We start from the raw sequence: 22,737 nt of genomic DNA on the forward strand, positions 1-22,737 counted from the left end.
CCGGGCGCGGCGGGGAGAGCAGAGTCAGGGGTGAGGGACGGGGGAGGGTCGCAGGTTACCCCGCCGTGGGGGCGGGGCGGGCCGGGACGCGAGTCTTCCCTGGAGCCCTGGGGGAGGGGCTGTTGGGGGCGGACTCTCCCCCTCGTGGCTGTGGGGGAGGGCAGGCCTGGTGTCCTCACCCTCAGTGGGGGAGGGACCAGCTTGGGACGCGCCCCTCCCCCCCGGGCGTGGGGGGTGCTCGGGAGGGGAACCCGGGCTCCAGTCCCCGGACGGTGGGGGAGGGTGCGGGCTGGGGGCCGTGGGGGGAGGGGCCGGCCCGGCGGCGGAGGTGGCCTCCCTGGCAGTCCTCCCGGCCTGGGTCGGCGCGCTGGCGGCCGCTCCCCCCGGAGGTCACTGCCCGTGCCGGTCCCTCCCGCCGTCCCGCCCTCTGCCGCCGCCACCGCTCCCGCCCCCCCCCCCCCCCCCGCACTCTCTGCGCTCGGGAGCGAGGTGCCGCCAGCGCCCCCGCCCCGCCGCTGCTGCCGCCGCCGCCGCCGCAGCGCCCTCGGCCGCCATTCGGCATCCGAAACTTTCCAGCGCCCGCGCCTCTCGGGGACTCGGCTGCGGCGGGGCGGGGGCGGCCCGGGGGCGGCGCGCGGCTGCTCCGGGCGCCGGGCCCTCCTCGGCCGCGGCACGGCCCGGGCTCGGAGACGGCCGGCCGGAGGGAGGTTCGGGGCGGCGGCGCCGCCGCAAGTTGCGCTGCTCGCGGCGAGGTGAGTGTGCGGGGCTCGGCCGGCCGGGTGGCCGGCCGGGCGCGGGGTGGGGCGGGGCGGGGCGTGGTGGCGCGAACTTGTCCCGCGTGGGGGCCGGCGGTTCCCTCCCTCCGGGGTCAGACCGGCGGCCCGGGGCTCCCGCACGCTCCGCCCGCCTCCGGGGCTCTGGAGGGGCAGGTCCCCCAGTGTCTCCCGGGCTTGGGCTGGGGTGCGGCGCGCTCCCTGCAGGCTGCACAATACCCCGTTTTGGCTGCTCCCCAAAGTGCCGGCGCGTTGGGGGCGGGCGGAGGCTGGGGGGGCTCCTTTGTTTCGGGGAGGGGGAGGCGGCCGGCAAGTTTGAGGAAGCGCTCGATTTGTCCCCCGGTGCCCCTTTGTCTGCCCAACCCGGGGCTGGCTGGACGGACCTGCGCCGCCGCGGGATCCCCCGTGGGGGGAGGGGAGCCCCATTCATCCCCGGGCGCGGGCCGGCCAGTCCCGGGCCGGCTGGAAGCGCGGCGGCGCGGGCCCTGGGCGGCTCAGTTTCCGAGGCGCAGAAACTGTCAACGAAGTCGGGAGATCCCCAGCCCGAGCGAGGAGCGCGGGCTGGGGGCGACTTCGGCGGACGGGGGGCGTCCCTGGTCTGGCCAGGTCTGCGGAGCGCGGCCTGGGGAGGCTGCAGACCTGTTGCTCCCGGGCTGGGGGAGGGGTGCCTCCAGATTCGCGTCCCGGGCGCTGCTCACCAGGGGGACCTTGCCCACGGGGGCCGGTTTTCGGAACGGGGTGGTGCGCGCCTTCGGGGGTCGCCGGGTCTGTGACAGTTGCGGGCGCTGGGTTAGGGTGTGCCCTTCACGTGCGCTGTCCGTGCGCTGTGAGGCCCGCGCCAGGGCTCGTTCTTAGCACGGCCTCGCATTTTCCGCGCCCCTCGCTTTGGAAATTCCACAAAGTTAGAGTCGGAGGTGGGTTTTTTTTTTCTTTTCTGTCGCTGATGTTGTAGAGCAGAACCCCCAAAGAAACAAGCTCCAGGTTCTGTCCCTTGTGCCACGGTTTCTGCTTTGCTTTGTCACATGTGGTTTGACCTGACTGCTGGATGTTTTTCTTTCCAGGAGCGCCGCCTGGGTCCCTGGGTTAACCTGAAAGGGGAGGGGCGGGACTCCAGCCTGGGAGGGGGAGGGGAGCGCCCCTCTTCAGTCCTGAACGGTGGTCTCGGGGTAGGAAATGGCCCAGGACGATTTTATGAAAAGTTTGCAACTAGTCATTCCTAGGAAAGACGCGATGGGGGTGGGGGGCGAATGTTGAGTATGAAACAGTTGAGACGTGAAGATGACGCTTTTATGTTAAGGGCTGTTAATATCTCAAACGTCCGGCAGATTTTCGTGGAAAACCCCCCAGCTGGATGAGTCCAGGGATGAAAAGTTGAAGTGCATCACTTGACCCACTTATGAAGATCCAGAGCTGAAGGGAACGCACACCTGTGGGATGAAAATGGAGGCTTCAGGTGTTGATTGGTGTTGTGCACAGCAGGGTGTGTGTCACTGGATCTTCTCAGGCTGGCTCTTCTTGTGTTTCTGCCCGGGGCTTAAGTCACTCCAGGAATTGTCAACACCCCCCATTTAAATTTCGCACCTTGACCCTTAAGTCTTCCCAAGCTCACCCCTCCCGAAGGTTTGGGTGTTTAAATGAAGTGTGTGGCGTCTAGTTGGTCCCGAGTCTTCACCTTCAGCCATGGGAGCCTCAGTTTTCTCATCTGTGTGATGGCGTCATGAGTCTACCTGGGTGGGCTGTTCGGAGGGTTTCAGCGCTAGCCAGCAGAAAGGGGAATAGAGCCCCTGAGTCCACCTGCATCAGGACACCATGCTTTGGTAGAAAAGCAGTCTTTGTCCCCGTTTGGCCTGAACTAGTGAAAGGGCCCACCCTGTTGTTGTGCTCTACCGTTGACCTTCAAGTCCCGTAACTTTTCTGAGTGTCGTTTTCTATGTGTGTAAAAATAAAAACGGGAACTGAAATCGTGGTACTCATTGGGTAGTGCAAGGACAGAAAGAGGGAATGTAAGTGTAAGTTTTCTGAAAACTACAGAGCTGCCTGTAAGTTTTAGCAGTTGGTATTGTGCAGGTGGAATCATTTTCCTAATGTTACTCTAATGCCATGCAGTGAGGATTTTACACGCACTTAATACCCTGTGTGCAGCAGTTATTTCCTTCCTGCTTCACAGTCCACTGACTTGCTAATACGTGGTGGAGGGAGGATTGTTTGATTCCGAAAGCCCACCTCTTAAGCTTGGTGTTATCTTGCCTTCCTGTGTATACATTGTGTGAATCTTCCCACTTGGAGACAAGCTCGTTAAATTACACACACACACAATTCCTCCCTCCCTCCCTCCCTCCCTCTCTCCCTCTCTCTCTCTCTCCCCCACACAGAAGAACCTACATTGAAATCTGTTTATACACCTAGATGAATCTCAACAGAAATCATGAAATGTCCACCACAGTGGAAAGGTTGTTTTTGTCTATAGCTTAATTATCCAGTGTGGCAGCCACTAGCCAACATGTGCATATTTAGATTCAAATTAACTAAAATTCAGTAACCATTCTGTTGTTACTAAAATAAACAACTCTGTTGTTTCAGTGCTTTACCCATAATTCACATACTCAATAGATGTGTGTAGCTAGTGGCCGCCATATTGGGACAGCGCAGAACTTGCAGAACGTTCTATGGGAGGGAGATTCTCTATAGTTACTGCAAGTAAGGATTAATAAAGAAGGCAGTAAAGAGAGTTAGTCTACCTTTTGTGGGAGGAGGGGAGAGGCTGTAAGAGTTTGAAGTAATTTACTGGTAGACTTTAAAAAGAAAGGCAGGTGCATTTCAGCTAGCAGGTGACCTAGGAAAGTGATTTCAGTGAGATTTGACAGCTGTGGTTTTTGAGATTGAGGTGGTTTGGATCACTTTTGATTTAGAAAACCAGAACTCCAAGCTAGAGTCTCTCACTGAGTATTTAACCTTGGACATGGCATTTAGTGGCTCTCTGCCTCAGTTTCCCCATCTGAAAAATGGCATAGCCAGTCCCCACGTGGCCCGCCTTTGTGTGTGTCGCGGCGCACATCTCTCGGGATGGTGGGGAGCCCAAGGTGTCACCGTCAGTGAAGCCCCACGTAGGTGATTAGAGGCCTTACCTGATACGTTTAAAGCCTTGCTCACCATGGGCTACCGACTTCTCCCCCCAAGTTTAGGCCTTAAGTTTTAAGGTTTAATTTCTTGAGGGCAAAATCTTCTGTTATTAAAAGGCTGATCAGGAATCCTTCCAACAAAGTGAGGCTTAACAGTAGTCAAAGTATTTTTAAAAAGTGGCTGAGCGCTGGCCGCTTCCTGTAGACGGGTCCCTGAGTAAGGATGTTATTTTTATTACTTAGCTGGTGTGTTCTTTGCATAGTCTTTTGTATTTTTTTATAGCAGTCTATTAGAAATTTTATTTGTGGTTGGGGGGGAAAACCCAGTTTTGCATCTGTGAGAGGTGACTTCCCAGATTGCCCTCTGCCATTTGTCCTCACTCTTGCCTTGTCTCAGGACTGCTGTGACCTGTCAAGCCTTTGAGACACCTGGGATACCCATGATTCTCTTCCAGAGGCGGGCAATGGGTTCCTGCAGAGGGAAGCCAGGCCCCCAAGAGCCATCTCACGTAGGTCCCGAGTGTCAGGAGTTCAGACCCTTCCTCAGTTACCTGTTGGGAGGGAGGACCCCACACCCCAACCCTGAGGCTGCCCCCTCTGAGCTTTCCGCCAGGTGTCTGCGTCTTGGGCTCTGCACACGTGGTTATTGCCAGGCCTGACCCGGGCCAGAGGACAAGCACGATCGCTCTGCCCTGTGAGGCGAGACCGTCCCAGGTGTGGTGTCCCCGATACCTTGCATTTGCCTCCTTTTTCTCCCGTAAAAAAGAAGAGTACGTGACTTCCAATAAGTTGTTAATCTTTCACCGCCCAAGACATTTAAAAAATAGTTTCAATCGGGAAGCAAGACTAAAGTCATTTTGTAAACATTTTTTTTTTTAAGTTGGAAAGATAAACTTTTTTTTTTCCATAACTATGTTTAGCGTGAAGGAAGTAACTGGCCTCTTGAGTGGAGACTGGATGTGAGTTTTTCCCTTGGGTCTGGCCCTCCTTGGCCCTTGCGTCCTGTCCATCCTTTCCATGGGGCTCGACCAACCGGATGGCCCTGGCCACATTAGCAGAAAGAGACCCAGCAACCAAAATGAATGCTGGGTGTGGGAAGGGACAGACAGGCAACATGTTTATAGACGGAAAAGAGAGCCTGCTCTGAGAAAATGAGTTTCAGACCTCAGGGGGAAAATGCCGTCATTAAGGAGTGTGCTCCCCGGGAACTTGGCCATGGAGGCGGCCGCCTCCTGCAAAGCCCTCCCGTGCAGTTATCGCCGGCATCAGATATTTATTGGGAATCCGCTGCCTGATTGAAGATTGCAGATGTGAACTGGAAGCCATTGAAAAGTTAAATCGGAGCAAATTTAAACTTGAAAACAGAGGACAGAGTATTTTCTTCTGATAGAGGAAGCTGGGTTCCTTTTCCATGGCTTTGGTTTGTTCTTGGTCCTTGGAGGGAAGAGGTCGAGCTGGAGGGCGACTCGCAGGCTCGAGAGAAAGGGTGACTTAGAGACGAAGGTAGAGGAGATGGTTGTTCACGGAGGCCGTCTGTTCAGCCTTGAACTCTGGAAGCTTGTAGTCAGCCCATGGTTCTCAAGGCAGTTTGGTCCCCTACCGTCAAGCAGCTTTTGGCAATGTCTGGAGACGTGTGGTTGTTACACGTTGGGGGAGGGGGACGGTGATGTTCCTGGCATCCCGGGGGGGGGGGGGGGGGGGGGTCCGTGGATGCTGCGTAACATCCCACAGGGCACGGGACAGACCCACCCCAGAGAACGACCCGGCGCTGGATGCCCGTGATGCTAGGGTGGAGACACCAGCCCTGAGTTCTGCTGTCAGCTGTGCAGTCCTGTTTCGAGCAAGGTCCACGGGCAGGTGGACGTCAAGATAGGTATCCGGCGCTGTGGTTCTCACGGCTCCCGTAGGCCATTTTGGGATACATTAGGAAGTAAATGAGAAGGGAAAGGAGGCGGCGGGAAGCGGATGGCCTTTGAGAAGAAAGAAACGGGAGCGGCGCAAGGCCGGGAGGTGTTGGGGACGGGAGGGGGGCGCTGCGAGTCCCCTGAGCTCTGTCTCAACTGGATTAGAGCCCCCGATGCCAGCGCTCCTGATGGCGCCTTCCTGTTGGTTTTGATGATTCACTGCAGATTGACCGGGTCTCACTTTTGGTCGGCTTCTTGGGACTTGGGTATTTATCAGGGGAGCACCGGTTCCTGGCTCCTGTTTTCGGACCCTCTCTGTGCCCAGCGAAATGTCGGTTAACCTGGCCTCGGGGTAACCTCCGTTTGGGAGGGCGGGGACAGGTCAGGGTGGGAGGTGGGCGGGGACAGGTCAGGGTGGGAGGTGTTTGCTGCTTGCAGGACCGTGGCTTCTGCTTCAGGCCCCGTCCTCTCCTGTGAATAGTTGATTCGGGAAGGGCCGGGGGGACAGCTGGGTGCGGACCTGCAGTGGGGCCCTCTTCCGGGGCTGGGCACGGCTGGCACCTGGAGTCTGGTCCTCCGGAGCCAGCCCGTGGCCCCGTGTGCTGTTACCCCCCCAGAGGAGCGCCAGGCCCAGCCTGGTTGGGGGCCCTGTGGGCTCCTGTGGTCATGGGGTCGGGGACGTGGTCGCAGGGAAACCTGGTTTGCAGCCAGTTCACCATGCACTCACTGCCTCTGGGCACATCCGTTACCTTCTCTAGCCTTAGGTTTCTTCTTGAGAGAGAAAGAAAATAAAATCTGTTTCTCAGGCTTGTATTAACAGAAGGAGGATTCTTATCATGCTTGGAGCTCAGTGTCCTTAGGTTTTCCTCTACTCTGAAGCTGGGAATTGGTGTGGAAATATCCAATGATGACAAAAATAATAATACATCTTTTTTAGTTACAGTGCTCTCCATCAATGGCTTGCTTGCTTTTCTTATCTCCCCTCCCCACCCCCACCCTTAAGTTAAATTTCAGGGCTGGCATATGCACACAAACACACACACATGCTATATACAGACACATGTATATCCTCTATATATTTCCTAAATTTACTATATGATAAATTATGAATTTCAGCATGCTTAAATTTCTGTAACCACCACCATCATCAGGATACCAAACAACTAAATTCCGTTACCCCAGAGGTGTCCGCGGTGCTTTGCCTCCACACTCCCCACTCCCTCAGCCCCTAACCTGGGGCACCTGCCCATCAGCTCTGCTCTCCTGGTCTTGGTAATCGCATTTTAACTCAGGATGAAATGCCTAATAGTGAATCTCTCCACTCTTCCAGCACCTTCCTTGACTCATGAACTTTATACTGTAGCACACTTGGGCCCGTGTGTTTTCCTCAGAATGATTTTGCACTGTGGATTTTATCAAAAGCAAGGAAAAGCCAAAACTTAGAGTTTCTTAATACTTGTAAGAAATCATAGTGAAAAAGTATCAGGTGTCGTGTTGGAGCCGCCTGTAGGATTTGCGCATTTCCTACGCCAGTTGATCGTTGCTGCCAAATCAGTTGAGATGGGACATTTTTGGATGCACTTTCAGAGACTTTTTGGAGCAGTACTATGTAAAATGTATCAGTAGGTTAGACTCATGTCTTTAGTTTCAAAAACAGGACACACATTAAGAGGCGTGGTTTTCCCAGTGGGTTGATAACGTGACCGTAAAGTGCGCTAAAAATATCCAGTTGTGTTTGCATTAGTTTGTTGTAGAAATGAATTCCTACGTCTATGTTTCTGTGTGGTGGTGAACCGGAATTTTACCTTGGGTCGTAATTTCACTATTTGTGATCGAATAAGGAATATCGTGTTTTCTAGAGGATCCTTCGCCTGGCGTCTGGGTCAGTTGTGTCCCGCCTTGGGTTGCCCGCCTGCTTGTGTGAAGTTGTTGAACCTGTGTGTGTCCTCACTTGCAAGTGAAAGGCTTGATGAGCTGATCTTGAGGCCTCTCCTACCCCGTGTGTGCGGATTGTAATGTGGAAAAGGCATACGTTAAATGTTGCGTGGGCTCTTTTTTTTTTTAAAACACTTTTGTAGGTTAAGGATTATGGTGGTTTTATATTAACTAGCAGTTTGGGTAAACTATGTTCCATGCTTTAATTATCGTTTTACCCATGATTGAAGTAAACAATATTCAGCTTAACATCGCTAAGTTACCGTAAAAAAAAGCCCGAGCAGTTCAGAAGACACTTTGGGCTGTGGGGTGCCTTTGAATAACTCTTATGAGTGTTGTAGTTTCCCAGTCTCAGGAGACCCCGTAAAATAAGCACAAACAATGCTCATGGCAAAATTCATAGTGTTTAGAAGAGAGTGTCTCTGCCTTGAATTCCTGTCATTTTTTCCTATCGTGGTGGATGGAGCTGGAATCCTGAAAAGAAAACATGAGAGTTTTCTTTGCTTACTTCTTTTGAGCCTGGAACCCAGAAAATGACCCCAGATAGCCAGCCCTGAGCACTTTCCTTTCTGGAATACTTTCCGCCAACCCCCAGGGAGAATACAGAGGCAGGAGGAGGTGAGCACTCTCCTGGCGCCCCCCCCCCCCCCCCGCCGGCGTGATCACCTTCTCTCTCTCCAAGATACTGAAGGCTTTCCTCATGTCTACTGCAACCTGGACACCCAACCTCATCCATGTTGAAGCAAGGCTAGAGGGACACTGTCCGCTTCTTGGAGAGCTTAACTCATAACTATTACAGACTTGCCGGTTGTCATTGGGCTTTAGAGTCTGTGTGAACATCCGGTATCCAGTTTGCAAACACTTCTGCTTGTTTAAACTTTCCGATAGATGGAAATTCGGGCAAAAGAAGCTTACTGTATGTGATGCCATTTTATTTCTTAAATCAGTAATAACAGATACTTTAATATGGTAAGACTACGTAAGTCACGATTGGGAACTGGAGAAAATTCCGTGTAACTGAGCAGTGCTTTTTGTTTCTAGTGCGTTGGGGTGATTTTTAGCCTTAGCCAGATCAGCTCTACCCTTCGAGGTACTCTTGTTATCTTGACATCCGTTTGAAGATGAGAAATGAGAAAGTGGAGCTGGAGGGATGTTACCCCGTTCATATGATGCAGACGTCTGTAGCACCGGTATGCAAACATAATTCTCAGCACCTATAAAGTTCGAGGTGGTTGCCGAGTTTTGGGTTGTATTTAGAAAAGCAACTGAGTAGAGAATTGATGTCTCTACCATCTGATTTATTTAGGAGACAGAATAAACTTGGGTCCTTGCCTTAGGTTCTTTTTACAGCAGAATCTTATCAGGCATTTTAATCCCTTGAAACTTGAATGCCAACTCTGTGTTGGTAAAGACTCAAGTATTCACAGTTATCAATGTAAAAACAACGGTTGCCAGTCTCTGACAGTCCCAGGTCAGTCTTGGGAGACACGCTTTGGTTTAGCTCCTAATTTGATTAGGAAAAAATATCACATTAGGTTTGTATTTCTAAGATGCACGATGATTCTGTGCCAGTTTCAACAATTTCTAGAGATCTGTAGCGTAATTCTTCAAAAAGCCTTGCCAGGAGAAACAGCGTTGGAGGGGCACTCAGCTCAGAAGTTGATGAAAATAAGAAGTAATGATCTCATGTGTCCAGGGCATCACAGAAATTGTTGTAGACCAGATGAGAACAAGGGGAGAGGCCTGTGGAAATTAGACTCGCCTGATAGATTTCATGGGACTCTGGTAAATTTCATGGGCCTCCTAGGACATTTCCTTGAAACCAGTAGTCTCCATGTTTAGTTGGGGCAGAGGGTGACAGAAATGCCTTGTCTCAGGTTTTAATTCACAAAGTGGGCTCCCAAGTGGACTGGATATCATATCTCTGGCAGTGACAATGAGATTTACTGGAGTGCAGGAAGAAACTTAAGTTCTCTGTTTATTTATTTTTATGTAATAGTTACAAAATGTCTATTTGTGGTCTATGAGAAATGCATATAATGATCGTTGAGTGTTATCTCTAGTTAATACGTTATGTGAGTTGGAGTTAATGCTTAAAAGGTTTTCACCGAGAGGGATATGCAATGAGAAAGCATCTAGAGATCACTGATGGGGTCCCCAGAGGTGAGAGGGGCTGATATTGAAGTCCCTGAATAAAGTGGGACACAGATGTATTCCCCTTTTTCCGTCTGGCTTCACCTGCCACGGGGGGTGTGTGTGTGTGTGCGTGTGTGTGTCACACACACACGTGTTGTGACTGAGATCTGACAGCTTAAAGATTGGACATACCTCCAGAGGCACAGCTGTTAATGATGTGATTTGGGGAAGAAAGAACATACGCTGACAGGGTGCTGTGCACGTTTTGGATCTACAGGATTGTGCGCGTTTTTAAAGCTGAAAAAATATTTGTGTTTCAGAACCAGATGACAATATCTCAGTTGCAGGTGCACGAGGAAACTTTGGAACAATGCTGTGCTTTTTAAGCATTTCATGACGCGGCAGTGTTTTCATAATCACTTAATTCTGTTTATAAATCAGCTGCTTTCGTTGACGGATGCCCTCAGGGCTCCCAGGAACCAGACTTCTTGTCAAATACGTGATTCAAACTTTAAAAGATGGGAGGTAGCGCTGGAGCTGGGTTGTGATAAAAGTCTCTCGGTGCCTTCAGTCTGGCTGTTTATTTGTTGTTGTTTTCTTCCAGAAACATATTTCATCCATCGTGGTTGTTATTAAATCTTTTATTTTTTGCATTTCACATTAGAGGCTTTTTAAAAGAGAAAACTGTCATTTTGGTTGATGCTGTATTACTGGTGTTACAGAGAGTAAATAAATACAAGAGTTACATTCACACCCCAGACCACACTGTGGCCTGTGGAGGTGAGACATAGGACTCACCTCCAGACTGCAGGTCTTTGGCTGAGGTCGTTTGCTGAGAACGGCTGAAGCTTTGGTTTTCATGACACCAAGTGTCGACCGCAAGTAGTTCCAGGTTTCCGCACCAGCCTTTTTGTTTGTTTAATTTGAAATGATTGGTACGTTAGCTTCGGTTTTGTGTGTGATTTTCGGTGTTTGTGCCTGTTTTTCCCTTTGTGGATAATGAGTTTGCAGCATAGCTCTGTATGTAAAGGGAAGCTGACGTTGGTCTTGTTCTCTGTACCGTCGGGGCACCAGGGCCACACGTCATTTCACAGTCGTCAGGATCCACGTGGACATTCATTTGTCCTTTGGTAAACGGATATATTTGTCTCCTACTTAAAAAAAAAATTGCTTCTCTTTACAGTAATATTCAGAACGCGCCTACTGTGAAGAGAGGAGAAGCAGGAAGTAGATTTTTTTTTTTTTGTCTGCACCACGTGGCCTGCGGGATCTTAGTTCCCCCACCAGGGATCGAACCCAGGCCCTCCAGGCCCTTGGCAGTGAACGCACGGAGTTCCAACCACTGGACAGCCAGGGAATTCCCAGGAAGTAGAATTTTTGACATCTACGTTATGCACCTTTGTCTCTGCTCTCCAGAGATCAGGACATTTAAGCTCCTGTAACAAATTTAGTTTTAATGAAAGTCTTTGGGAATGTCCTTTATCTGCCCCGTGCCTGCCCATCTAAGAGGAGGGAGAAATTACACAAAGTATTTTGCTTTTAGCCGGTTTCCTTGAGCCTTGTCCATGTCCTGACTTCTTGCCAGCAGGTCAGCTAGACACTGGTCAGTCGCTTCAGGTCTGGACAGGAATCTTTTTCTGTCTTTGTTGTTGATAATTTTCTAATAATTATTCATTTGATTATTTGCCAGCCAAATTACCCTAAATAATATTCAGAGATGTATCAGAGACTAGCCGCATCCTGAGACTGTTCGCAGAAGTGGGCACAAAATTTGATTTTATTTCCTAAATGCGTACCTCAGGTACTCATGAAGTGCAGAGACCTGTGTATACCCTCTGGGAGTTAGAGGCCCAGGTGTACAGAGCAGGTGTACAGAGCAGGAATGTAGGGGAATAGTAGCACCAAATGTTTGCGTCAACGGGACATGAAAGCTCCAGGTATGCTAACCTTTGAGGGAAGATCTGAAAACAGATGAGTTTGTGGTGTTGTGAATTACCGTTCACATCATTTCCGTCAGGGAGGCAGTTACTCTTCTTGGGAAGCTCGGGTTATTAGAATCAGCTATCTTCATTTTCCCACAAAAATAAAAATCAGTTGTGGTTCAGATAATTGTATGTGAGGCTTTACCACTGGAAATTTGAAGTTAGCGGAATTGTACACCCCTGGTTAATTACATTAGTATACTCAAACTAAATACAGGATACGATTAGCTCATGGAAATATTTCCTTTTTCTCTCAGGCAGTACAGTGTCTGTCCACCCAATAGTTAATAGTTTTTAATTCCATTATGTAATTTTTGGATCATCCTGTGTTTCCAGAAAAGTTAACTGAATAAAACTAGAGACTGTATGTTTTCACTATTTCACAATTCATATTTAAACATGAAATGGTGCACAGAATAAGCTGTCCTTTGTGAATTTTAATTTTCTCAGCTCCTGGCACAACAGAGGGGTAAGCTGGGGTCCCATTTTTTTTTAAATTTTTATTTATTTATATTTATTTTTGGCTGTGTTGGGTCTTCGTTTCCGTGTGAGGGCTTTCTCTGGTTGCGGAGAGCGGGGGCCACTTTTCATCGCGGTGCGCGGGCCTCTCACTGTCCCGACCTCTCTTGTTGCGGAGCACAAGCTCCAGACGCACAGGCTCAGTAGTTGTGGCACACGGGCCTAGTTGCTCCGCGGCATGTGGGATCTTCCCACACCAGGGCTCAAACCCGTGTCCCCTGCATTGGCAGGCAGATTCTCAACCGCTGCGCCACCAGGGAAGCCCTGGGGTCCCATTTTTCTGCGTGGCTTTTGCTTTAAGGGAAGTTTGGGTTTGGTTCATAGTTTGCTATCGAAGAGTATGTTCAACCTTCTTGAATTACCTGTTGTGTTTGCTTTTCCATTGAATGTTCTATCTTTGGACAAGGAATGTATTTTTCTGTATGGGTTTCTGGTGGCCCGGATGGTCATCAGAGCGGAATTTCTCTCTGTCCGCACTGCTGCCACTGGGCAGTTCGGCTGTTCTGTAGTTCCTAGTATTGAGTTGGACACACTGTAGATTCAGGTTGGGCTGTCATTCCTTTTGCAAGCTGTGTGATACTTTGTTTTAGTTGGATTTGCCATAGATGTTTGCTTTGCCTTGGGATGGCTGTAGATGGCCACCTGTGGTGATAAATTTCACGAAGAAGATCGCTAAATCCCATTTAAGGTCTAGTTGATTTTCAGGAACCGTGTTACTGAGGTGTAAATTACATACCAAAAAAAGCACCCACTTCAAGTGTACAGTTTCAGGGATTTTTAGTCATTTTACCGAGTGGTGCAGTCATCGGTCATCATCCAGGTTTCAAGCATTTTCATTCCACAGCAAGATCGCTCACGTCTTCAGGAATGTCATGTCATCCGTTCCTGCGCCCCCTGCCAGCCCCAGGCAGCCACTAATCTCCTTTCTGTCTCTGTAGATTTCCCTTTGGTCAGAACCCGATGGTGGGAGGTGATTTAGTGAACCTTCCCCGCCCCCTCTCCAGGAGAGGGGTACCTAGGGAGAGTGCAGGGCCGCACGGGGAGCCTTGGTGTCCTCCCTGTAAGATCAGGATAGAGATGGGTTGGTTGCAGGCTCTCAAGGCGGAGCCGTGCGGGAAGTAAGTAGCTCTGTGAAGAGACAAAAAGGTCTTTATTCCCGTCTCACCCCTGGCTTCTTCGTGACATTTTTTTTTTCTTAAATTCTATATACATGTGTTAGCCTACGGTAGTTGTCTCTCTCTTTCTGACTTCACTCTGTATGACAGACTCTAGGTCTATCCACCTCATTACAAATAGCTCAATTTCGTTTCTTTTTATGGCTGAGTAATATTCCATTGTATATATGTGCCACATCTTCTTTATCCATTCATCCGATGATGGACACTTAGGCTGTTTCCATCTCCGGGCTATTGTAAATAGAGCTGCAATGAACATTGTGGTACATGACTCTTTTTGAATTATGGTTTTCTCAGGGTATATGCCCAGTAGTGGGATTGCTGGGTCGTATGGCAGGAATAAAGACACAGACCTACTAGAGAACGGACTTGAGGATATGGGGAGGGGGAAGGGTGAGCTGTGACAGAGCGAGAGAGAGGCATGGACATATATACACTACCAAACGTAAGGTAGATAGCTAATGGGAAGCAGCCGCATAGCACAGGGAGATCAGCTCGGTGCTTTGTGACCGCCTGGAGGGGTGGGATAGGGAGGGTGGGAGGGAGGGAGACGCAAGAGGGAGGAGATGTGGGAACATATGTATATATATAAAATTGATACACTTTGTTATAAAGCAGAAACTAACACACCGTTGTAAAGCAATTATACCCCAATAAAGATGTTAAAAAAAAAGAAAGAAAAAAATTTTTACGTTTAGGGACTTCCCTGGCAGTTCAGTAGTTAAGACTTTGCGCTTCCATTGCAGGGGGCACAGGTTTGATCCCTGGTTGGTGAACTAAGATCCCGCATGCCCTTGCGGCACGTCCCCGCAAAAAAGAGAGAGAGAAACGTTTACTTGTAGTCAGCAAACTGTGAAGCTGGAGGAGTTCGTCGTATATTTAGGGTCATACTAATCGTGAAGAATCGTGCATAAAGGGCTGCATTGGACAGGTGCGGAGTCTGGAAAAGGAACTGCATTTACAGTGATGGACTCAGTCCCTGGAGAACCCAGGACACAGCCATAGGGCAGTCAACCCTCCATGCCCCTGCTGCCTCCTTCTTGAAATCCCGTCCTGTTTCTTTCATGGCATTGGATGTTTGACTTTGACGGAAGTTCCATCTTGGTCAGGATATACCTTAGCTCAGTGGTCCTCCACCAAGGGCAGTTTTGCTCCCAAGGGACGCTGGACAATGTCTGGGGGCCTTTCTGGTTGTTAGCAATGGGGAAGGGGTGTCAGTGGCATCTAGTGGATAGAGGTCAGGGGCGCTGCCCAGCATCCTATAATGCAGGGGATGAGGCCCCAAGGCCCACAAAGAATTACTCAACCCAAGAGGTCATTAGTGCCGAGGTCAAGTGTCCTGCCTTAGAAGCTTGAATCTCGTGGTTGAAGACTTGGTAAAGTTGAAGGACTAAAACCCGCATCAGACTTAGAGAAGTTGGGAAATCTTTTCGTCCTCATACATTCCGGGGAAATACGGATCTTCTTCTACAGCAAAGGACAAGCAAGGTTTTGGGAGCTAACTTCAGAGGGAAAAGAAATTCCTTTAGAAGTATTCATTTACAAATAAACAGCGAAATTACACGAGACGTCTGGGGTTTGATCTGGAAATCGCACTTCATCCTTATCTCTTCCCCAAGAACTGAGAAAGGAGGGCGAAAGATCCTGAGTGAAGACTCTCCACGTTGATGACTGTGCTGGAAGGGAGTGGCTGCCGTGAGCCCAGCCTTTCAGTGCATCTGCTTACGGCCCTCCCTCCAGGGTTTTGGTTTCTATAGGGTTTTCATTTGCTGTGCGGAGTGCGGAGCCTGCAGTGTGCAGGGTGTCACAATAGCCAGGCCTCCACCCCTTGTTCTCTTCATCTGGTCAACCTTTGAGCCCCCTGAGAAGTTCAGGGCCCCCTGCCTGGGCCCCAGCCCGCTTACCTGCGTGCGTCCCCTTCTCTGCCCTGCATCTCCCAGCAGGAGCTGCCCCGCACCCCTGCGGCACTTGTTGCTACCCGAGGGGGGGCCCTCTCCCTGCCTGCACCCCTGCAGCCGGCCTTGCTTTGGGGGCTTCCAAAATGCAAGGCTTTTCCTCTGAACAGATTCTGGGTTTTGTTTCTTTTTCCTGTTCTAAGCTCGGTCCTGTTTCTAAGGTGATACCTAAGAATATGCTGATTTCCCTGAATCCCCGCACTGTGGGGTTGTAACTCCCAGCTCCTCCGGCAGAATAACTGATATTAGCAGTCCACAGTGTGATGTGGTAGATTCTGTTTCTGGCATGTTCAGCTGTCCATGTACAACTGTGTAGTCTTGCGTTTTTATCTATATGGGATCATATTACACTGGTTTTGCACCATCTGCTTGCTTGCTTTTTTTTTACCACTTTGTTAAGGTATAATTGAAGTACAGTAAGCCAGGCGTATATAAGGTGTGCACGGTCATCAGTTTTCTCCTATGTTTGCTGTCTTGAGTGTGGTGCTGGCTTCTCGGACACGTGCATATCAAGATAACACGTATTTTCGTGGCTTCCACATTTCCCTGTGCCTCTCTGTAATCTCTCTCTGCTTCCCCCCACCTCCGGGCAACCAGTGATGGCTTTCTATTACTAGATGGGTTAGTTTGCATATCCTAGAATTTTGTATCAGTGAAATCGCACACCGTGTGCTCATTATCTTGCCTGGCTTCTTCCACTCAGCATGGTGATTTTCGGCATTATCCATGTTGTGGCCTGTGTCACTAATTCATCCCCTCTTATGACTGGGTAGGATTCCGTCAGATATGGACGCACCACCGTGGATCCATTCACGCGTTGTTGGACACCTGGGTTGTTTCCATTTTGGGGGTTATTATGAATAGTGCTGCTGTAAATATTTTTGTGACCTTACCACTGGTTCTCAAACTTCATTGTGTACCAGCGCCCTGTGGAGGGCTTGTGTAAACACAGGTTGCCAGGCCCCATCCCCAGAATTTCTGAGTCAGTAAATCTGGGCGGGGCCCGAGACTCTGCATTTCCAGCAAGTTCCCAGCTGACACTGATGCTCCTGGTCTGAGGCCCACACGTGCCTTAGAGGAAGTCTTTGTAGACTGTGACTGTTAGTTGTTCCAAATGTTTCTCTCCTAGACTGTTCCTTATAACATTGCTCATGGTCTTAACCACCAAGCTTCCCATTTCTGTACGCTTGGATGTGTCCGTCTTTCCTCTTGGCTTCCTTATTTATGTCAAGGGGCTAATACCAGGAATAACTCGGGATGCGTGGGTCGGCGTGCTGATGAACGCCAAACGCCGGCCGTGATACCCTGCCGACTCTTGTGGGATCTGACTTGCGCCCTGTCTGCGGTTGCCGGGGTCACCTTCTGAGGAAATGGTCCAGGCCCAGGTGGGGCGGGATTGGACCCAGGCCCTGCGCCAGGGGCTCCCCATGCTGCTGGGTCCACTGCAATCTTAAGGCTGCTCACCCGCCTTTCCTCTCACAGGGGAGCAATACCTATCCTTTCTCCATCCCGTCCCCTCCCGTCTGAAACAGCCAGCCCAAGCCAGTCAACGTATTTTACTTTCAGTTTGCTTTTCGGGAGTCTAATCTGAATCTGCTGACCTGGAGCAGCCGGAAGTTATCAGTAGACGTTTGCTGCCGTAGCCAGTGTATTTGTTACCATTGTTTTTTTATTTTGGAGAGAGAGAATACTTTCATTATAGAGGGTTGCTTTAAATTACTGAGAACGGTTACTTTTGCAGAATCGTCTTCCTGCATTTCATCATGAGCCCCAGGCGTCCCACTTTGCTCCTCAGCCCGCTCCATAAACCACCTCTGGTCACAGTTTGCTGCCGACCTCTGCTCAGGCGTTCCAGAATCTTTACTGTGGAGTGGGCTGGTGCGCAGGATTGCAGGCTTGTTAAGTAAACTAACCTCCTTGGGATGGTTAAATTTTTTAAAGTTTGCAGTGACTTGTAATCATTGGCTGATATCTTAGTGGTTGTTTCCTCTTCCTCTCTCTTCTTCTCCTATTTTTTAATATGACAGCTTTATTGAGATATAACTTACATACCATGCAACTCACTCATTCAAAGTGTGTATAACTCAGTACTTTCCTGGTATTTTTACAGAGTTGTGCAGTCATCACCACTGTCTAATTCTGTAGCATTTTTATCACCCTGAAGGAAACCCCTTACCCATTAAGCCATCACTTCCCAAATCCCCTCTCCACCCAGCCCCTGGCAACCAATGATCTGCTTTTTGTCCCTGTGGATTTGCCTATTCCGGACATCTTCTATAAATGGAATCACACAATATGTACCCTTTACTGTCTAGCTTTCTTCCCTTAGCGTTAGGTCTTTGAGGCGTGTCCATGTTGTAGTGTGTGTTATTCCAGTTTCTTGGTGAACGTTTTGTGGAATCTCTGGGTAATCAAGGAGGGCTTGGGGCCTGGGGTGGGGAATCAGGTGGAAGAATGTTATGGGCTGGGTAAACCCGGGGCACGGGCTGCTCCTTTCAGATGACGTTGAAATGGAAAACGGTTCACAGAAGGAGCCATGTTTATAAGACCATTTCCAGTTCAGCTTCCAATTGGGCGTACACTGTATCTGCCTTCTCCTTCTCTTTAGTTCCATCTCTTCCCCTAAAGTTCAACCTAGAAAGCAGTTTCGGTCAGTTAAAGCTGTGCCTGCTGACTCCTCTTTTGTGCTGCCTTTTGGATGGCATTTTATTTTTTAAATTTATTTTTGGCCGCACTGGGTCTTCTTTGCTGTGTGCAGGCTTTCTCTAGTTGTGGCGAGTGGGGGCTACTCTTCATTGCGGTGCACCGGCTTCTCATTGCGGTGGCTTCTCTTGTTGTGGAGCACGGGCTCTAGGCCCACGGGCTTCCGTAGTTGCAGCACACAGGCTCAGTAGTTGGCGGCACGTGGCCTCCAGGGCATGTGGGCTTCAGTAGTGGTGGCGCGTGGGCTCAGTAGTTGTGGCTCGTGGGCCCTAGAGCGCAGGCTCAGTAGTTGTGGCGCACAGGTTTAGCTGCCCCGCGGCATGTGGGATCTTCCCGGGCCGGGGCTCGAACCTGCATTGGCAGGCGGATTCTTAACCACTGAGCCACCAGAGAAGTCCCCGGATGGGATTTTAGAGGGTCCTTTCTTGGTGTGAGACGTAGGAAGCCTGTAGTTCCCAAGGGGGTAGTGTGAAGTTGCTCTGGGGTCGCGGGGTTCCAACCAGCTAGACTTTGGCTGCGTTCTGGGGCCTCCCTGAAGCCACAACGCCGGCTTAGACTGAAACAGAGTCGTAGAGTTGTTTACTTTCCTGAATGTATAAGCCTTCTGCCTGTGTAGAGCCAGAAATTACCGTTCCGGGGTCAGGTGGGAGAATATGGAGGCTGATTTTTCTCTAGCTCTCCATAGGCACGACTTTCTGGGGTGTCTGTGCCTTGAATGAAGAGCTTATTGGTAAGGCTGAAGGTCATGTGTGTTTTCTCCGTTGATCTTATAATTGACTGTGTTAGTTTCCTGTCACTCTTGGGACAGATGACCCCAAACTTCCTGACTTGAACAACTCCACTCTGTTATCTTATAGTTCCAGAGGTTGCAAGTCTGAGATGGGTCTCACTGTGTCAGTGGGGCCGCCTTCTTTTCCAGAGGCTTTCGGGAGAAGCCAGTCCTTGCCTCTTCCTGCTTCTAGAGGCCTCCTGCATTCCCTGGCTCATGGCCCCTTCTTCCATCTTCAAAGCCAGCAGTGCAGCGTCTCTCTGATCATTCCTCTTTGGTCACGTGTCTCTCTGACCACAGCCTGGAGAGATTGCCCACTTTTTAGGGCTCACGTGATTACATTGCCCGCCCCCCCTCCCCCATATCCAAGATAATCTCCCCTCCTCAGCATCCTTAACTTCATCGCATCTGCAGAGTCCTTTTTGCCATGCACGGTAACACTGTCACAGGGCCCAGGGATTAGGGCATGGGACTGTCTGGGGGCCATTATTCTCTGGCTCCATTGACTGTCTTCAAGGAGACTTATTTCCTTTGTTTCTGTCTCTTAAGTTGTTCCTCTGAGCCCTGCAAGGTTTGTATATTTATTTAATATTTGCTGTTTGTCTCTTGAATGATTCAGAAGTCGTGGAGCTGTTTGGTCGGTGTGCCTGCCTTTCACTGAGGTGCAGCCACTGGCTGAGTCTTGATTTACCTCTGGGCACACCTGGTTGTTTTCTGTCTTGGAAGGACCTGGGATTTTTGGTGCTGATCGAACACATTTGTATGTCTAGAGCCTCTCCTTCCCAAGAACTCCATAGTTGGTGGGTGGCCCTGCCACTGTCAGTTTGAGGGTCTCTCGGGGACTCTGACAGAACTATTCCCTGGAGTTAGTGTCTCACAGTCTGAGTCAGCTGTGGGAAAGACCACCACGATGTGAGAAGAGTGGGACCTGGCCCCCAGGACTTCAAAGATACCATGTGTGCCTTTATGGGGACTGAATTGGTGGGTTTGTGGCTCCATACAAGAGTGGAGGAAGACAGGTGGGGGTAGGGCCAGAAAAGTCATAATAATATCCACCTGTTAATCAGCATTTTGGTTCAGAAATATTTGGGGAGTGTATCAGTCAGCTTTCTGCTTTGCTGATGATGTGTAACAAACAGCACTCCTGCATACAAAGGCTTACAGAAACAAGCACTTATTTCTTTACAGAATTTTTTTAAATTGAGGTAACGGTTTATAACATGTAAGTTTTCTGTGTACAGTACCGTATTTTGACATCTCTGTATGCTGGAGCGTGCTCACTACCGAAAGTTTAGTTTCCATCAAAAATATGGAATGCTTCATGAATTTTTGTTACCCTTGTACAGGGGCCATGTTAATCCCTGTATCTTTCCAGTTTTAATATATGTGCTGCTGAAAAGAGCACCAAGCACTTACTTCTTGCTTACCGGTCAGTGGGTGGTGAGGTGTGGCTCTTCTGGGCTCAGCTGGGTGGGATCAGGGAGGCCTGGTCAGGCTCTGGGCTGGGTTTAGGACTGAGCTCCTAATCTCCTCCTTCTGAGGCTAGTAGCCTCTTGGGGCATGTACTTCTGCCCCTCCTATCTGGTATAAGAAGAAGCCAAGCTACATCACGCAGTCACGTTTAAAACCTCTGCCTGTCCTTCCCGCTAATGCTCGTTGACCGGAGCAAGTGTCGTGGCCAGATCCCACATCCATGGGCTGGGGAGGGCTGTTCTAGTCGGGAGGTCATGCAGAGTCACACAGCCAAGGGGGCAAAAGGCACGTGTGTTAAGAGGCAAGAGGGAAGAAGCGGGATTGTGATACCTTCTGCCCTGTTGGTGTGTGGGAAGGAAGATGACCCCAGCGGACGAGACTGATGCACCCAGTTATATCCAGGAAAATAGCCCCGTAGGTGGATGTTGGAAGCAGCAGGTGCTTGTGAAATATGTAGCTTCCTTGGTTCCATCTTAGAACAGGGGTTCTCAGCTGGGCAGGTGGTGGTTGGGGGAGGTGGGGGGGCAATCATGTCCCCCCAGGGACATCTGGCAACATCTGGAGACATTCTGTTGTAGTTAACTAGGGGAGAGGGTGCTCCTGGCATCTAGTGGGTAGAGGCCAGGGACGCTGCTCAGCATGGAGCAGTGCACAGGACGGCCCCCCACAAGGAATTACCTGGCCTGGGTCCACATGTGCCCAGGCTGAAGAGCCCTGCACAGATGCAGTTTCCAGGTGACTGTCGTGCACTTTGAAGTTTGAGTACCACATCTTGCAGGACTGTCTCCACTGGGAAGGGCAATTGGCAGTCCTTTCCATATAAAGACATAAAGCCCTCCCGAGGAAAAAGGAGTTGTTTAATGTCTCCCAGATGGCTGTGTGGAAGCAGGTTACAGCCCAAGGGTCTTGGCTACGTCTCTGTGATTTCTGTGACTTATTCTCATTGGCTTGGTACTGTATTAATTCTTTAAATTTTATTAATTTTTTTTTTTTTTGCACAGCCTAATAAATGGACCATTTATTTGGTGTTGGAAAATCTGTTTTTTATTAGGAGATTTCCATTATGAGCTTAATACTCTTTTTTTCCAGGTGGCCTTTTGCCCACTGTTTCTCTTACGCATGTATTTTCTCTTTCCTCACCAGCAGGACTGCAAGTACTTGACGGCAGAGATCACGCCTTAGGTTTCCTTTCGGCCCTGCACCGTAGCAAGCACGTGGTAATTACGGGTCAGTTGCTCATGGTGTCCTTTGCAGTGCGCGTTGTGCTGCATGGTTAAGGGTCGCTTATCATGTTTCCACGGACCAGCCTTTTGTCTCTTGCTGTAAATTCTGTGTCCAGTCTTTGGGGGCGGATGCTTCGCGTGTTGACACTCGGTTGCTTTGTGGCCAAAAGAAAGTTTTGACCTCATTAGAGGAGGGAGCCGTGTCATTGCGAGGCTGACAGCCTCCTTCCTCCTCTCACACAAGTGTTGTTTTATTTTGGTGATTGAAATGTTGAGGGTATGAAAAAAAAATCAGGGGATTTGACTTGCAGGCGGGACAAGCAGAGGACAGTGCTGTGAGTGAGTGAAAGCCTGTCTATTCCCACCCGCATCGTCGTGCACAGCAAGCAGATAGAGATTTCCTGCTAAAAAGCTGGCTGGGGAAGCACTTGCTCTAGAGGATGCTGTGTCACCTAGAATGGGCTGTCATCAGATCAGCCAAGTATCACCTCTCGGGGCGACCAGAGTTACGGAAGTAACTCTGTTGTGCAGAACTTTCTATTTCTCCCTTTCGTTCTCTCTCTTTTCTCCTTCGGTTGAGCGCTGTTTAAATGAAATGGTTCTCCTTGATTGTGTCTTTAGTACAGTAGTTGTGAGAGCAAGGCTTTTGTTCTTCCTGATTCCCTGTTGAGAAAAGACATCTCCTGGCTTGTGGGATGCAGGGGCGGGGGGTCAGGACCCACAGAGACAGTTCCATCCTTCAACTGTCCTTTTTTATTTTCATTTCATTTTTTAAAAATTGAGATATAATTGACATATAACGTATTAGCCGAAGGTGTGTAACATAATTATTTGATATATGTAAACATTGTGATGTGATCACCACAGTAGGTTTAGTTAACATCCATCATCACACAGAGTTACTCATTTCTTTTTCTTGTGATGAGAACATTTTTTTTAAATCTTTATTTATTTATTTTTGGCCACGTTGGGTCTTCGTTGCTGTGCGCGGGCTTTCTCTAGTTGCGACGAGCGGGGGCTACTCTTCGTTGCGGTGCGCGGGCTTCTCATTGCGGTGGCTTCTCTTGTTGC

The 22,737-nt window shown here is 49.8% G+C and overlaps 1 protein-coding gene and 1 non-coding gene across 4 annotated transcripts in view; one reads left to right on the top strand and one right to left on the bottom strand.

Moving 5' to 3' along the window:
- The first annotated feature begins 381 nt into the window (after positions 1–381).
- TBL1X (transducin beta like 1 X-linked) overlaps positions 382–22,737 on the top strand; it is a 227,338-nt gene continuing 204,982 nt past the window's right edge. For 2 of the 3 annotated variants that reach the window (XR_003430506.1, XM_027095546.1), the window contains exon 1: positions 388–752. The gene's annotated coding sequence lies outside the window, so the exon portion shown is untranslated. Of the gene's footprint in view, positions 753–22,737 lie in introns of all 3 variants that reach the window. The other variant, XM_027095550.1, reaches the window with a different exon arrangement.
- Positions 20,274–20,375, bottom strand: LOC113614200 (U6 spliceosomal RNA). The gene has a single exon (XR_003430512.1). It is a non-coding gene; the product is annotated as a U6 spliceosomal RNA (small nuclear RNA).

Source organism: Aethalodelphis obliquidens, unplaced genomic scaffold (genome assembly GCF_003676395.1).
Source record: "Aethalodelphis obliquidens isolate GAN/ISIS:26980383/991018 unplaced genomic scaffold, ASM367639v1 scaffold91, whole genome shotgun sequence".
Taxonomy (NCBI): Eukaryota; Metazoa; Chordata; class Mammalia; order Artiodactyla; family Delphinidae; genus Aethalodelphis; species Aethalodelphis obliquidens.